This window comes from Trachurus japonicus, chromosome 5 (assembly GCF_045865225.1).
Source record: "Trachurus japonicus isolate A0001 chromosome 5, Traja_1.0".
In the NCBI taxonomy this organism is placed as follows: Eukaryota; Metazoa; Chordata; class Actinopteri; order Carangiformes; family Carangidae; genus Trachurus; species Trachurus japonicus.
The window spans coordinates 104,754-122,827 of NC_140911.1; the positions used below are offsets into that span (position 1 = coordinate 104,754).

General features: G+C 43.0%; 1 pseudogene; it reads right to left on the reverse strand.

Annotated features, from left to right (window-relative positions):
• Positions 1-1,161: 1,161 nt before the first annotated feature.
• LOC146986691 (uncharacterized) overlaps positions 1,162-18,074 on the reverse strand; it is a 26,731-nt pseudogene continuing 9,818 nt past the window's right edge.

Here is an 18,074-nt window from a genome sequence, read left to right on the forward strand (position 1 = left end):
GGGGTTCTCAGTGTATCAGATCAATCCTGGTTAAGTATATTAGTAAACTCATTATTGGTCACTCTGAGCTCGGACCTCCGGACCAAAACAGCTGTTTCCTCCTGGGAGAGGTTCGGCCTCTGGCGTCGCTGTTTCCTCCGTCCATGTCCAAGTATAAAATGACAAACTTGCAGCGCGCATCACCCGCCGCGCAGTTAAAGGTGAGGAGAGGAGCTCCTTTGATTGGTGAAGATCTGACTCGGCTGTGTCAAACCCACTCCACGCCTTTCTCTCCTCCTCCTATCTCCCTCCCGCCCTCTCTCCTCCCTCTTTGCCGTTTGCGCCGGTGGGAGGGACGAGGGGAGGGATTGCGCTGGTCTAAGTCTGACTGCGTGGCCCACCAATCTTGCGAAATGGACCTGGGCCACACCCCGTTGGCGTGGCGAAGCTGCGCTGATGTTAGACTTCACCTGGTCTAAGAAACTAGAGCCCTATAAGCGGATTTCTTGATAACGAATTATTTAAACAGCATTTGTATAGAAATGATTCCGTCCCAAGCCTTTTGATCCATAAGCGGTTTCCACTGTATTTTGATTGGTTAAAACAATCATGTTTTAAAACATGTTTTTATTACACCACTCGTGTGGACGCGGAGCAAAACTCCGGTTTCAAAAATACCCGGGCTCGTGTGGACTAGGCCTCAGTCTGACTAATACCTGAAACACAATCAGTCACGTCAGTAGACTCCTATGTGTAATGGAACCTAGTTTACCTCTACAGCAAATAATCCGACCCTTAGTAACGACCTAGCAACAGAAAGGATTTTCTAGTCCCAGATGAGTGAACTCTGAGCTGACGTTCATGTTTTATCACAGTCTTGGCCCCTGACAGACTTTCCCAAACTAAACCAATACCATGTCGCCAACACAGCTGATGGGGAAAGCCAAACACTGCGATTACTCCAGATTATTTAAAAGCCCAAAAATCAGAGAGAGAGAGAGAGAGAGAGAGAGAAACATAGAGGTATCTTCTGTTTCATCCAACAAAATATTCAGCCCCAGGCCATATTTTATTTTCACCGTGGTCACAACTAGTGTCTCTTTGACCTGCACATACAGAAGGGAACAGCCACTGGGCTAAAACAGGGCTGTATATACACTAAAAAATGGGTATTTAATTGTTCTAGAATTTGAGTTTGGCACCTGAAAGGAGCACTCTACAGGAGGTTGATTAAGTTTGTGATTTATTTTCATGAGTAACATAACGTTTCTAAAATTATAAAAATAAGAATTCATACTTGTTGTATAATCACACATACAAACTACCAGGAAAAAACCTTTCTTTGTGAGGACCACCTTCGCTGTCTCTACCACCTTCATCTTCTCCATCGCCTTCATTGTCCCCGATGCTGTCAACATCTCCCTCAGCTTGACTGTCTTCCTCGTCTTCTCCATCATCCTGCTCACCTTCGTCCAGCTCTAGGTCCAATTCATCTACAGAAAAGCATATTTGATGCAAAAAATAAATATCATTGTTGTTGCAGGTTTGTACTCCTGACATGTTTTTTTAAATATAATTTACCAAAACACTACGGCATATTTACTTTATATATTCCAGGGCTGTATTTACATGCTACCAATTCAGAAAACGAACAAAATGCTGCATACAACTTTGTTATTTTTATCAGTCTCACTCATTTGTTGAATTTATACCAGGGGTCTCCAACCTTTTTTCCTCTGAGAGCTACTTTTGGAAATTGAAAATGGCAGAGAGCTACACTGTAACATTAACTCTTTACGTTCTTAAAAACTGTGTTTCCCACTCTTCATGAAAATAGTAGCCTATTTAAGCCTCTATAATACACAATACTAAAATTTTCTACTCGATATCAACACTCAGGAATCTCTCTCTCTCTAACGTCCTCTCCCACTACAGCTGAGTTCTTCTAGTACCTCCTCAGTGGGGCGGGGTTGTGGCGGGGCGATGGCGGGTCCACATTGTCTCTCTTTTTTTCGAGCCTCTCATCAGTGGAGGAAACATGATCTAGTGCTCCCCATCCTAGGCAGGAAAAAAGAAACCTTTATATTAAACCAAAAGAATCCATAACTGTTCATGTCACAATGCAACACTAGCACATTTCAAAGTCAGTTAAAATGGTATAATAGACAATTTCCATACCAGGACAAGGACAATTGGAAATGTGGAATATAAAGTTTTAACCATGTCACTATTGATTAAGCACATGTCTGTAATGTTAAACTTTACATCTTAAAAACTATGAAAACTGAATAACAAATATATCTTGATTTTTAAATAACTAGAATATAGTAGGGATATAACGGTATCAGTAATACCAAAAATCACGATAAGAAAAGTGACTCAATATTAATTGTGGGCATGTACAATAAGAAATTATGGCGCTTCTGGCAAATACTGCAGTTTCAATGTGAGACGGTTGTCCATGTCTCGCGTCAGCTGACTGTTAAAGGATTAGTTCGGGTCTTCTGACATGAATCTATGTGGCATCCCCATCAGCAGTTACATGATATGACAGTGACTTTCCCCGGACTGCGTCCCATGAGCGGAGTTCCGGCCTGGTTTCGGTGCTGACTAATGTAGTCCGGCTAGTTGGCTGGGTTCACGGAAATAAAGCATTTTGCTTCTCAAAGCAATATACCCCTGCACCTTGTGTGTGTGGGTTGACGGTACTGAACAAAAATGTAGCTTTGTCACAAGGAGTCAACAAAGGACAGCATGCGTTAATAACAGCAGGCCTCATTACTGCAGCAAGGCTGATACTGAGGACTCAACTGATGAGAGAGACGGCATCCTTCGAATATCTGATTGCCAGGAAGAACAATGTTAAAGGGAAGTTCCATTCAGTATGGGACTATTTATTTCGATACATCAAGGACTTGTCACAATAAGCATATGTTGAATCACATCACAATTGATATAATCACAAACATACAATGGTACAGAGGGGTGTTGTCCTTGTAGTTTTGTTTTGACTGCCTGTTTGTTTTTGTTTTGTTTTTATCTGTTTGTTGTTGTCTTTTGTATGTATTTTATTATTTGTTGAAAGATAAATAAACACTTTAATGACAAAAAATAAATACAATTTAGCGATCACAAAGCCGGTGAAGCTGCTTTCCTGCCTCCATGAACTCCTCCATGAACTCTTTACCTTAACGGTAAACTTCTTTGTTTTGGTCCGCTTCCCGTTGCCATGGAGCTGGTGCAGTAGGATCCAGCCATACTTATGCTGACTCTCTTGGTTTACGGTAACGACTTTTTTCTTCATTGATACTGCTCCTCCGTGCTGTTGTATATGTTTTGTTCTCTATTGCGGCTGGTTTTGTGTTGTTTACATTCTGCAGACTCATTACCGCCACCTACTGCAAGGAAGGAGACATGAAGTTTAATGACAGTACTAAGACCCCCTCCCCCACACAAGCAATACCTACGCCAACCACTCTGTTCACAGTTGCATCACAAGATTTCTCAGTAATGTCTTCCTGTCGTGTTACAATACAATAAAACAGTTAATCAATAGGGAATGATAGAGGCCTATATTGAAGGGGAACTGTGCAAGATTTGACAGAACAGTTTGATGTCAGAAGGATTTGAACTTTCCTTCCTTCAGCACCATCTGCTGGTTGACAGCAGAATGACACTGTGGTGGACAAGTGTGTAAATCTTGTTGTTGTGACTGAGTGCAGCTCTCCCAGCAGGTGGAGGCTCAGCTATGGATCAGTGTGAGGACAGAGAGGAGGGAGCCCCCCCCTCTGAAACCACTGTGGGTGGGGAACATGAGAGCCGGACCAGAGGTCAAAGGTGAGATGAGGATCTCTAACTGTCCAGGGGTCTCATTTATAAAACTGTGCGTGGGATCGTTACTAAAAGGGTACGTACACCCAAAAGCCAAGTTTTGCGTGCGCCAGTAAATATTCAGATTTATAAAACCCTGCGTAGCAAACTTCCCTTTATAAATCAGAGAGTTACTACCAGTGTGCGCAGCTGAATCCGCTTCACGTTTCGCCCTGTACACGCCCTGTTTTAACCCTAGATGGTCAATGCAAACCACCACATGAATGCGATCTGCATGTAAATGAGCCTGACGTGCTGTTCTGTTGCTGTTGTGAATTAGCTGCAGGTGTGAAAGTGACAACGTGACGTGTTGCTGCAGCTGTTAACGGTGTCAGCGGCAAAGAGCGCACGCGGTGTTGTTTTGTTGCGCTGCCTCTCACATGCTGGACCCGGTTCGGCACATAGTTACAACAATGACAACAGTTCTAATCTGAAACGAGTTATTAACCAGTCATCATGGTCTCACTCTCCCTCCTTTCTCCTCCAGCGGTGCCGTGGTGCAGAATTACATACGCACGGGGCACCGCTGTATTATTTACAGTAATTAGACTGATCGATAAAACTTTGAATAATTAGCGGAATCAGTTACATTCTGAGGAATGATCAAACATGACACTTCTCTTGATAACAAGAAAACAGAATGTAATAATTGTGCAAACGATTACTGGATTTTTTTCCCCAGGGTTTGAGATTTAATTGACTCTCGATCATATGTTCACACAGTATCATAGGAACATAGGAACATATAGTTATTTACACCATGTATTTATCCCATGCAGCCGCGCCGTCCTCTCCTCCTCCTGCGCTCTGGGAGTGGACAATATGACAGAGAGACAGTGGTGATAAAATATAGAGAAGGAATTTTGATTTTGAATTTTAAGTTACAGTAGATTCTAAGAAGATGTTTCTGAAACACCAGTCCAATGCAAAATAAGGCTGTTGAATTAAATCACCGTGGCAACATGGATCTAACGCATACGGGTTGAAATTAAATGTGTGACGGCCGATAATAAAAACATAATCGTTCTTCTCAATCATCATTTCCTGAGTCTGACTTTGGTTCACCACCACACCGTCTGTGTCAGTTTTTAATGTGACAGTGTAGTTGTTTATTATTTTACTATTATTATTAGTACTAATAACAGTGAATAACTCATTTAAATCAACAAGCCATTGTTTCAGTCTCACAACAAGATCAGAAGAACTGAGTAGAGAGACTTTGTCATTATAGAAATATACAGTTAATTCTCCTGAATGGTAAATATATATATAAATGTTAAGTACAATAACAAATGATCTTGTGCTCAAAATATTATTGTTGTTAGGAACATCATTGATAAGAGAGTTGGTAATAGAAAAATCTCAATTCCTGTTGTGATTAAAGCCCTGAGATGAACATCAGGTAGAATTTTTTTTTTTTTTCCCCAGGTAGAATTTAACAGTGCAGAGTAAAGGTCAGTAACTCTGTCTGTGGTTAAAGTACCAAGAGTTCTGCTGATCGAATGTTCACTGGAACAAGTGAACCAGTTTCAGCTTTAAGATCATCATACACACTGTCATTTTAGAAATGTTTCTATTTACTCACAGTATATGTGTCAGGTCTGGGCTGGAAGGAGGTTTTCAGGTGCAGAGTGGCAAAAGGCAGAAGCCAGTTTTATTTTAACAACAAAAAACCATTCCAAAGGAGGGAAACAAAAAACACTCACGATGAGGCAAAAAGGCAAACAGGCAATTGGACAAGGAAGCTCAATAAACTATGGACTATGGGCTGGGGTGAACGAAGGACGAAACACTCTGGCACAAGACAAAGGGAGACACAGAACCTATATAGACACACAGGTAATGGGGAACAGGTGGAGACTATTAGAAATCAAGGCTGGCAGACTGGTGACACACAAGGGAAGGGCAAGTGACCTGAAACGAGAGGGCAGTTAGATTTCAAAATAAAACAGGAAGTCACAAGACAAAAACAAAAACACCATCACTGTGTTGTGACAATATGTTAGAAATAAACCTGGCCCAGAACTTCATGACTGTTTGAGAGAATGCACACTAAAAAGCCTTGGCCATTTGTGCTGTTCAAAAAAGAGTTTCAGGTTTAAATGGACAAAGAAAATGTGGCCAATATGGTTCATCCATTTTAAAAGGACTGTAAACAGCAGCTAAATATAATTACAGACAACTAGCTACAGAACTTTATAGTGTAACATTACATCTGCCTGTTTTCTATTTATTTTACAACGCAATGAAGTTCTGTAGTGTTCACAATGGGTTCACACAGGCTCAAAAAGGGAAATTACTGAGTTAAGGGGAATCAGCTGGTGGCTCTGCCTCAGCTGTGTGATACCATTATGAGTTATGAGATGTGGGTAGTGGCAGTCTTACAGCCTGGTCGCACTGGACGCGGAACCGAAGCGCAGCGCCCTGGAGCGGAGGCAGTTTCAGATAGGCGCACATGTTAACCAGTCTGCCTGGTCGCATATCTCACGCTGTGGAGCGCAGTGCGCGCACCTGCAGCGCTTCAGATCGGTTCAGTTCTATTTTTCACGCGAGCCGCGAGAGCCGCGAGCGCCGTCTGTCAGGCTGGATAGACCAGATCGTACCAGACAGGAAGTCGGGCACAGAAAAGGCGAGAGAATCCGGTCAATTTTCAAAATAAAATAAATAAAATGATGATTAATTAAGTTGTTGCTTGTCCGTCTATAGCCTAAATATTTGTCAGTTGCGTCTGCACACCAGACACACACACACACACATGTTTAAAATGACATGTGAGTGTGGAAAACCGAGTCAATGTCTGAAGGGCGCGGAGAGAGGAGGAGAATACGCTCCCAGTGCGACCAAGGGGTTACAGCCTCACTGAGCTCCAATCAAACTTTGACCTCCAAGGCTGAAACATGAGGTCAACAGTGAAGTGTCAACGCTGCAGTTCCTCTCCTGGCAGGTTGTTGAAGCATCTTGGAGAACTTGCCACAGTTCTTCTGTGGATTGAGGCTGTGTCAGTGTCTTCTGTCTCTTCATGTAATCGGGGGGCAACCGCCATTCCGACATGTTGCCATTCCGACATGTTGCCATTCCGACATTAGGCCCTAATTGTCGGAATGGCAACACTTAACCCTTTAATTAAACGTCCCATCATTCCGACAATTTCGTCTCCTAAGGTCGGAATGGCGGTATCTTTTTTTTTTTTAAACGTGTTGCCATTCCGACAAATCTTTTAAACCCCCCCCCCCCAAAAAAACCCCCAAAAAACCCGATTTTGCACACAGATTGGTCAGATAATTCAAATGGCAGGCGATTTCAAAGCCTCAGATTTTACTGATTTTTAAGTAGAGGGACTCCACAACCTCGTAAACCAACTTTAATAATCTATTATCAAAATAGTAAGTAAGTAGCCTAAGTGAGCAGAAATACAGTGTCTGTGACCTGTCACAGCAGCCAGCTGAGTGGAGCTCTCGGAGCCCATGCGTCTTTACGCACATAGCAGCCTACATATTGACTGAATTTAATCTTATGTATTTTGACGGCGCTACAGTCAAAAGCGCTTAGAGGGTCCGGCAGCGCTCCTGTCCATACATTTTTCATGTTTTAAGACATGTGTACAGACATGTGTACAGATGTGATATATAGTCAACAACAGTAGTTTGCAGCTAAACATTCACACATGGAGGTGCGCGCTATGGCACAGATCTCAGGTGGGACACTCAGGCCACACACGGATCTAAACGCCCTGACCAGAGGGATCAAAGACGGACGGTCTCTCAGTCCCGCTCCCAGAGCTGAGCAGCCAGGTACTGGAGAGGGAGGAGAGGAGAGGAGAGGAGAGGAGAGGAGAAGAGAAGAGCGCACCGGACGAGAGAGGTGCGTCATGCGTAACGGCGCATGATGCATGAAAAACTGCTACAGTTTGCTGGAATGACCCAGACGCGAGGAAATGCAGAGATATAAGAGCTTTTGTTCTGGCAGGTATTAATTCAGCAGCCATTTCTACGCAGGCCGGCAACAGTGGGGAACATAGGAGCTTTTTTTAAAAACAAAAACAAACAAACAAACAAACAAACAAATAAAGGTCCTATGTTCCCCACTGCTGCCGGCCTGCGTAGAAATGGCTGCTGAATTAATACCTGCCAGAACAAAAGCTCTTATATCTCTGCATTTCCTCGCGTCTGGGTCACCTTTGTTTGTTTGTTTGTTTTTTTTGTTTTTAAAAAAGGTCCTATGTTCCCCGGTTCCCCTTGGTAGAAAGCGGGGAACATAGGATCCTTTTTCTAAAAAATGGTCCTATGTACCCCGGAACACAGGACCCGGGGAACATAGGGATGATCCTCCTGGAATCACTGACTTATCCCAGTCATAACATGCCACCTGGTACAGAGGTGAGCATCATTAACATGCAGAGACTGACAATAAGTGAGATGCCGGCTCCATGCGCAAAAAGTTGGAATAAATTAGTTCCGGTTATATTCTGGTGATCTGATTACAACATTATGATCACCACCACTGACGAGTAATCTCCTCGCCGTCCTTTTCTAAAATTGTTAGGTTATGATCAGACATCAGTGACAGCTCACCTGTGTCGGCCGTCCCGGTGCTGCAATGTCGTATGCTACCCCAAACTATTTTTCTTTACAGTGTTGTCTATGTTTATAGCTTCTTTTGTATAATAAACAATTTGAATATGATTAATTTACTTTTGGAGTGAAAATCACCACGACCCCTGACATCCGACACACCTTCAGGACAGCTGTCACACGCACACATCAGATTTATAGTGAAATAGTAACGTTATGGATGGATCACGAATGCCACTGCATCTTTTGTTTTTATTTTTTAAATTCGAAATAAGCCCACTATGGGCCCCTCTGACTGTAGATTCTACCCTTAAATTATAATTTAGTATACATTTAATATTATTAAAACATAACAATCTTTGAAAAGTAACTGACAGAGAGAGAGAGAGAGGCGGAGAGGCTGTGACTCAGCGCTGTCCGTGGTACTGAACTGCAAACATGAAGAGAAAGCCTTATTAACAAGAGACGTCTTGCATAATGCTTATGTAGCTAATGTATGATAATAGTTGCATTAAAGCAGATATCAGTGGAATGTTTTTGTTGATATAAGTCCTAAATAGTCCTATTTTCCGTCAGCAATCACTTACATGAAGTATTTCAGCCTAAACACGAGTCTCTCCGTCACTCTGCTCTGCTGTAACCCGAGGAGAAAATTTTCCTTGTGGGATACAAGTGTTATCCAATGAGGGGAGAGAACGGCATGAAGGGCTGTGTGTGCAGCCAAGGGATGCGCGTGAATGTGGTGACGTAGCACGAGGACCAATTGATGCCTGACAAGGGCGGGGGCTGCTAACTCATGGTGCGTTCAAGGAAACTCGTACTTTGTGTTTTTCCTTCCTGTGAAGTCATACCAGTTCGATCTGGTACGAGTTCACGGGTCGGAAGTTACGAGTGGCCGTTATAGGGAACTTTCACAGACAACAGGACGGTAAAAACACGAGCTACGGGTTACCTGGAACGCTACCAAGTCGTAGTTGTGACTTGAAGCTGTAACTTACGGTTTCAAAAGCCTGCCTTGAACACAGCATTAGCCGAAACGGCCGTGCCGCTGTTATCTGCTTTAAGGTTGTATGACGGTTAAGGTTGTGTTAGTTGTGTGATGGATTGATGACTGATTGGTTGATGTACAATTCAGACGTACATTTAACAGTTGTAATATGAATGTATTTTATTTTATTCTTATTATTTAAACTATTATTTACTACTACTTACTACTGTTAATAATAATAATAACAACAACAATAATAGCCTTATTATAATTATAAATTATAATAAGAACAACAACAATGATTGTAATAATAGTAATAATCAAAAGATTAGTTCTGATTGGATCTCTTACAGTAAGTCCCTTCTAAAATTTTCGAACTATGTCACTGACACTAACACTGTCAATCACATCCATCATTTTGAAAGACTGTAACGAAATTCAATGAGGCAAGTTCTGTAGCATCATTCTCACGTAGGCACACATATAGACCCACACAGACAAATCTGATTTTCAAGAAGAATCAAAAATATAACTTTATTTGAACAAGTGGTATCTTTAGGTGATGGAGAACAGGGAGGTGGTGGGTTGGAGGTTAGGGTGGAAGGGGGGGGGTTGACACAGGAGGTGATGTGGGTGGGGGGAGGTGGTGGGTTGTTAAAGCCAACGGGGTAGGAGGACGGGGTGTTGGGGGGGGATGGGTGGGGGGTTCATTCAAAGTGGACGATGCAGTGTTGGACAGCATCCCAATACTGGTCTAGGGTCCACACTCCTCTCCTGTACTGCCGCCGCAGCTGCTTCAGCCTCTCCTCCAGTCTCCTCCACTTCCTCCTCTGTTGGGGTGCAGGGTCCCCACGCTCGGCCAAGCCACACCTGGTCTCCACCAAACGCTGCTCATCTTTGAGCCGGCGTATGAATACCCAGAGTGAGGGATGGCGCCGCCCCACTCCGGTATTCCATCTGTGATGGAAAGCTGAAATAATCATAGGTAGATGTATAAGAACTACATGCGTCTTACATGGCACATTGATATTACTTAATTGCTCTGTGAAATAAAGTTAATGTAACCTATTTTGAGCGAGAAGATGCACAGCCATAACCTTTCTCTTGGCTTGATCTAATGATACTAACGTTTATATCTTATCAAGGAAATTAGATGTTAACATCACATGTCTCATGACCAAAAGAGGCCCCTCCTAACAAACAACCTAACAAACAAGCACAATGGGCATTATAGACCACTGTGCTTTGGCACCCTGGAGTACCCATGTCCTGTCATCTGTCTGTCTCATCACGCCTATCACAGATTAAACATGTCTGCCATTTATATTTAAATAGTTCTTGTAAGCTTGACTATTGACCTTACATTTATATTCCAGCTAAATGTTGTTACAGCTTTTTCAAAATTAAAAATAAAGACACTGGTAAATTTTGCCCCTGTCCCACCAACATCAAGGCTCTATAACTTGGGATAGTTGCAAACAACTTGCCCCTGACTCCCCTCGTGGCTAAAGATTGTGTTTTGTATGAGTTGTGAATAAGGCATTTTTTTCAAGATTTTATGGATTCTTGTTGAGCCAATTATCTGTCTTTGTGTTTATTGTATTTGCTGTCATATGCAAAAATTAAATAAGCACAATAAATGATTGAGATATCTGATATCTGATTTTCCCATTATTGGTCAGATTTCTCTATTTTCAGTATCCAGACTGACCAGCAATCAACTAGGTGAGCTCACACCAGATCATGATGGTCTCACAAAGTTACCTCACACCTCCTGTCTCCTTACAAATTGTTTTTTAATCTGTAATATTTTGTTTGTTTGTTACTTATTGCACCAGTAAAACAGTATGCTACTCATTAGGCTACTGATGTAAGTTGTTACCTTCCACGCAGTTGTTGGTCCGATTGTCAGACCTCCGCCCATACATGTTCCAGACGGCCAGGGGGAAAAGAGCATTTGCCCCCACGTACGTGTGTTCCATGTAATGGATAAAATTATCCAAAGCTGGGTGCACACACACCAGCCGCCTGGTCTGCCGGGATGTGACCATCATGGTGAAATTTTGGCGCACCACAGCGGTGGGCAGGTAGCCCACCGACATGGCCTTCCTCATCCACTGTTTTAGGCGCCTGTCATGTCGGTATGGAGCTGCAGAAGTTGAGGAAAAAAGTAAAAAATAACTAAACCTCTGTGACCTGTGTTCAGGTATATGGAGAAAATCTCCATATACCTTTCTTTCTTTGTTTCTTCCTTTCTCTATCTATTCATCACCCCAATAGCCTTTGTCCTGTCAGAGTTTTTACAGTTGTTTACACACTAAAATGAAAATCTTCACCAAATTACACTCAAGAAGCAACACACCTGACCACAGTTGCACAAAAATGTGCACAGACTATGATCTTTTACTGTAAATGAGTTTAGTAAGAAATACATAGTTACATTCTGCAGCAGTCTGCAATCACTTTTATTGTGTATATCTGTTCTGTATTTTGTTTGTTTTGCTTTGTACTCTCGTCTGCACTGTAAATGAGGCTTGCCTCAGTGTACTAACGAGTTTAAATAAAGGTAACTAAACTAATGTAGTTCAGTCAGAATAAAACCAGGAGACATTATTGACTGAAGGTAACACTACCTGGAGGAGCCCCTGCTGCTGGGCCTGGGAGACCCCTTCCACAGAGCAGGACACTGTGATCTCCAGTGGACGAGCTCCTCACGTCCCCTCGGTCTGAGGAACCAAACATGACGTCCTCGCCCACTGCAGCGACTCATGACGGGAGCTTTGCATCATACGTGTAGAAACCAACACGGATCAACACAGTTGGACCAATGAGACCAACATGAGAGCAGCAGAGTCCCACACACTCTGGGCTACATGCTAACATGCTAACATGAGCCATGTGTAGCTCTGTGCAGGGTTTTATAATCCAGGTTGACTGTGGACTCAGAGGCAACGTGTCACTCACTTGAATCCCTCTAATGGCGCTTTTCCACTGGCGCGGCGCGGCACAGCATGGCACACTTTTTTTTGCTTTAGCGCTAGTACCTGGTACCAGGTACCATTTTAGTTCCTCCTCGGCCCTGGTTCCAAGTGTTAGAAAATCCAGCAGCCAGTTACACAGGGGGTATTCGCTATATGCATGGAACGTCGGTGACAACTTCCGGGTTCTGGATAAGCCAGCTCGCTAACTTCCGGTGAAACGTCATTTTGCCGGCAGTACGTCACTTGTCATTTTGCCGGTACTGAAACTGAAACGTCACTTGTCATTCTGCCATCTTGTTTACATAATAAAGAAAGATTAAAAAGACTTGTCATTTTGCCGTCATCTTCCTCATCATCTTCATCTTGTGAGGTAGCTATATAGTTTTAATTGTGTAGCTATTGCTCGGCGTGTCAGAACAAAATGTATTAAAAAGGATGAAAAGGTCGTTTAAATTTCAGCGTCGTGAGGGGACGACAGCCGAGCACTGTTGCGTCCCGCAGTGTACGATCTCGGCCAAATTCAACTCGGCCGTTAGTTTTCATCCTTTCCCCTCCGACGATCAACAAAGAAAAAAATGGATAATAAACATAAGACGAGACAACCTGACCCTAACTCATCACACCTGTGTGTGTAGTCGACACTTTGTGTCAGACGAGGTCACTGAAATCTCTGGTGTATGCAGGTGGCAAGTTAACAAAGCTATGTGAGGAAAACCCTCTTACTCTAAGACCACTAACTCTGTCACTCTGAACAATGGAATCTTTTCCCATCGTAGTGGTAAGCTTTAACTTGACTGGCTCTAAACCTGCACCCATTTTCTCACACACCTCTTTGTCTACAAAAGTAGTGCTACTCTGCGTATCTAACAAAGCATATACCAATGTCTCTGTTTCAGGGGTGGTGATTGATGAGAACCACACAGGCACTATCATGGATGTGCTCCCACCATCATCTTTGTCTATAGAGCAACAGAGTGAAGATGACTTTTCTTCTGTCTGCACAACAGCATGGGGAGACGTGTCTGGAGCAGTGCTGCGGTGCTCATGCAACGCTGTTGGATGGTGTTTTTTACATATACTACATGTTGCTTTGTTTCTGCAGTCCTTTGAGTTGTGTCCTTTCCTAAGACAGCCAAAACACAGATTTTTGTCCAGTATGAATCTTTTCTTTTCTTCTGGTGACTTAAAGCAGAAGTAACTGATCCGGTCGTTTTGGTTAATGCTGCGTTCCAGGCAGGCTTTTGAAATCGTAAATTACAGCTTCAAGTCACAACTTACGACTTTGTAGCGTTCCAGGCAACCCACTCGTGTTTCTCCGACCTGTTTTACCTGTGAAAGTCACTATAACGGCCACTCGTAACTTCTGACCCGTGAACTCGTACCAGATCGAACTGGTACGACTTCACAGCTCGGAGTTACGAGTTGCCTTGAACGCACCATAACAGTCCTCGTCCCTACGTCGCCACATTCACGGCGTCCCTTGGCTGCACACACAGCCCTGCATGCCGTTCTCTCTCCTCATTGGATAAAAACTGTAGGATACGATAAATGTTTTCTCCTGGGCTCAGAGCAGAGCAGAGGGACTGACGGACCCGTGTTTCAGTCCAAACACTCTATGTAAGTGATTGCTGTTGGAAGATATAACTATTTAAGACTTATATTAACACAAATATATCACTTACTTCTGCTTTAATAGCGAATGCCTGACATTTGTAAATGGAGTGACTTTCACTACAGTACATACATTTAACTGGACTTGTAGAATTGAATGGCATGTTCACTCTTTTTTGTGTCTCTTGTGCTGTTGTCCACAGCACCTTGTGTTTTCATCACTGTGTTGTATTTTTCTGATTCTTTTGTATTTGTGATGAACACATTGGCTTTTGGCCGCTTCATGTCTCTGGAAGGCCTTTCGTCATTTGATTTCAAGGCATAGAGGGATGTTACAGGGTTGCATGCCACATCTGCCTCATGAGCCAAAAACTTGGCAAACTCTTTGAAACTGGGATATTCATGTGTTTCTTGCAACTGCTTTGTTACATGTCGATTCCAGCGAGATGTCACCCAATCAGGGAGTTTTTGTAGCATCCTCTGATTTTCTTCACAATCATTTAATACTTGAAGACCTTTGACGTGTGGCATGGCATTGCTGCAAGCAATCAGAAAATCACTGTATTGTCTGAGTTTAACAGAGTCTCTTGAACTAATCTTTGGCCAGTTATTCAATTTTTCTCTGTATGCACGTTGGATTACAAAGGGATGGCCGTAGCGAGCATTCAGTGCTTCCCACGCTTGGTTGTAAGCGTCTTCATCCTTCCTGTAGAAGCTTCCTTCCAGCACTGACCGCGCTTCACCGCTGATGTACTTCTGAAGGTAAAACAATCTGTCAGCTGGATTTGTGCATCTTCGTTCTATGAGTGCTTTGAAACTAGTGCTCCACTCTATGAACTTGAGTGGGTCTTAGCTTGTGCTAAAGAAATGTCTTTGCTTACATTGTTGGATTGTTCATTGTCATTGTTTTGATGGGGCGCATGACGTCTGTCCGACTACCCATTTCTCCGACCACCCATTTCTCCGATTCCGACCATACATTTCTTTATTTTTGCGTCCATCAGTCCGACCTCCCACTTCTCCGACTTAAGTAGCCCTAACCCTTAACCTTACCCTAAACCTAACCTCAACACTGTAGAATGGGTAGTCGGAGAAATGAGCCGTCGGACTTGTGGGCAGTCGGACTGACGTATGCTCCCCGTTTTGATGTAATTGTTCCTTTTTTATCTCTTTGTTTCTGTTAGACACAGGAGGACAGTGGCTCACCTCACCTGCTCCGGGGGCCTCACCTGAGCCTGCTTCAGAATAAGCTTTCATCTTAGCAGCAATCACTTGAAGATCCCGCTGATTTTCCAGTCTTTTAAGTTCTTGCCTTTGTGCAGCAATTACCTCCTCCATTTCAATTTCTGCCCTTTTGGCAGCGAGTTGTGCAACACAGTCTGCTCTTTTTACTGTGATACTTTGCTGCTCTGATGGACATCTTGACTGGTGGGTACAAACAGATTTGGGGACTGAGGCACTAAATATTGACTGTGCACTCTCTCTGTCAAGCATCATGTGCAATCTTGCATTTTCTGCCTTAGCATCAAAGTCATCTTGCCCCACTTCACTCAAGCGCACCTTCAGCATCACCATCACATCTGCAGTTACTGCTGTGCATGAATCCATTTTACATCTGATATCAGTGGAAGGTGCAGACTGTGCTCGGATATTCTCATATGCATCTTTCACTTGAGCCTCTAGCCCTTCAACAGCGTCCATCATGCAACACAAGTCTTTGTCAGAGCACTCACTTTTGAGTGAGGAACGTGTAGCTCTAATTTGCTCCTTCCATTTGTCATAAAACTTAACAAACCTACTCTCCTTTTGAGAGGTCTCTTGTTGTTTTAGCTCCAGCATTTTGGGAGTTAACTTTCTCTCCCGTGAGGATTTACGGGGTTCAAATTTGGAGGTAGGCTCTGTTACTGATACCTTTTGAATTTGTATTTTAGCATTGATATCATCAATAAGTGTCTCTAGTTTCTCTATTTCAGCCTCATCTATCTGAAATTTTAACCGTTCATTTAATCTTACTAACTCTGCTTTAAGGGACTCAACATGTTCACTAGGACCCTCACATTGTGATTTTTCACTGTGAATTGACATTGCAATGAAATAGAAATGTTGCTGTATTTATGACTAAATTATTGCTAAGCATATGTATGTAGCAGAACTGATAAGTAGCAATAGTTACTCTTATAAACCTCTTATGCACTCATTTGGTAATGCATTTGAACTCTTACAGTAAGTCAAAACCCACAGGACATTCAAAATAATATTTGCAGGAATATTTAGCATTTCACTCAAAACCTCTGTTGCTTACTAGTTCAACCTTTAAAATGTTCATACAGCTGAAGGTTGGTACTCTCAAATCAAAAGATATATTGCAGAACTGCTCTTGTCTGCCTGAAGGCGGGGACCATGCCAGCTGAAGCCAGGTAAGGATATATGAAGAGCTGTAGCACTCGCTGGTAAACGCTGCCCTCTGTTGGTGAAGTTGCGGTACTTCGCCGTCGACAATGCCGCGGTGCTGCAGTGACTGACGCTGCCGTCCTCTCTCCCCCTCTCTCTCCAGCAAGCCGTGATGAAGTCGTGATACTCTCTCTAGTCGGCTCCCGGACGTTCCGGTGTTATGCCGAGAACTGCATGCACGTCGCGGGAGCGCGCACAGCTGAAGGGAAACTACCGTAATGATTTCAGAAGGCGTGGAACACGCGTGTTTTAAGCGTGGGATTTCAGATAGTTCGGCTAAAACAATATTTTTAAATGTGGAAAATGAATGTGGGGTGTCATCCACACTGTCAAGGTCGATCAAATAAAGTAAGCTGGTGCTGGAAAGACCCTTTGATTCCTATCATTCTTTGATTTGAAGTCTCGTATGCATTATTCCGCGGAACTGATTGCTGCTGCTGAATAATGCTATTTATGCCACACTAACATTAAATGTATGAAATGCACACTGTTAAGCAAAAACAGCCTAATGAGCTGGTAAAAACCATGTGATTCAAAGATATCCAGCCATAAAGTTACAGGGTGGATGCATTATTCGGCAGAGCTGTACAGTGAGCTGCCGAAAAGTGCATGCATTTTTGTTTTGTTTTATGATAACTAAAGACACCTTTTTTGATGAGACGGGACCTCGGGACCTGAAGCAAGGCCGTGCCAGTGGATCTCAGACAGCATTCAGGCTCTTAATGGTAGCGGGTCACAGATATAGGCAGGAGCCTGACTAGAGTTTTAAGTAGTTAATTTATATTTGTGACTGGATAAAGTGTCATCATCCCAGCTGGTGACAATTTGGAAGTGTATGTGCATATAGTGAGGGTCTACTCTAAAGAAATCTCCAGGGCTGTACACTGTACAGCACAGAACACTGTGTGTAATATGGGCTTCCCATAGAAAGGAATGTATGGTCTATGTTTATGTTACTGTGAATTTAAGGCTGAGCCCCACCTGAGAAAGGAGATGCACTTCTTGGCAGCTCACTGAACAGCTCTGCCGAATAATGCATCCACCCTGTAACTTTATGGCTGGATATCTTTGAATCACATGGTTTGACCAGCTCATATGTTGGGCTGTTTTGGTTTAACAGTGTGAATTTCATACATGTGCTACTCTTCTAGCCTGGAAAAACAGGTGCATGCACTTCTCGGCAGCTCACTGTACAGCTCTGCCGAATAATGCATCCACCCTGTAACTTTATGGCTGGATATCTTTGAATCACATGGTTTTTACCAGCTCATTAGGCTGTTTTTGCTTAACAGTGTGCATTTCATACATTTAATGTTAGTGTGGCATAAATAGCATTATTCAGCAGCAGCAATCAGTTCCGCGGAATAATGCATACGAGACTTCAAATCAAAGAATGATAGGAATCAAAGGGTCTTTCCAGCACCAGCTTACTTTATTTGATCGACCTTGACAGTGTGGATGACACCCCACATTCATTTTCCACATTTAAAAATATTGTTTTAGCCGAACTATCTGAAATCCCACGCTTAAAACACGCGTGTTCCACGCCTTCTGAAATCTTTACGGTAGTTTCCCTTCAGCTGTGCGCGCTCCCGCGACGTGCATGCAGTTCTCGGCATAACA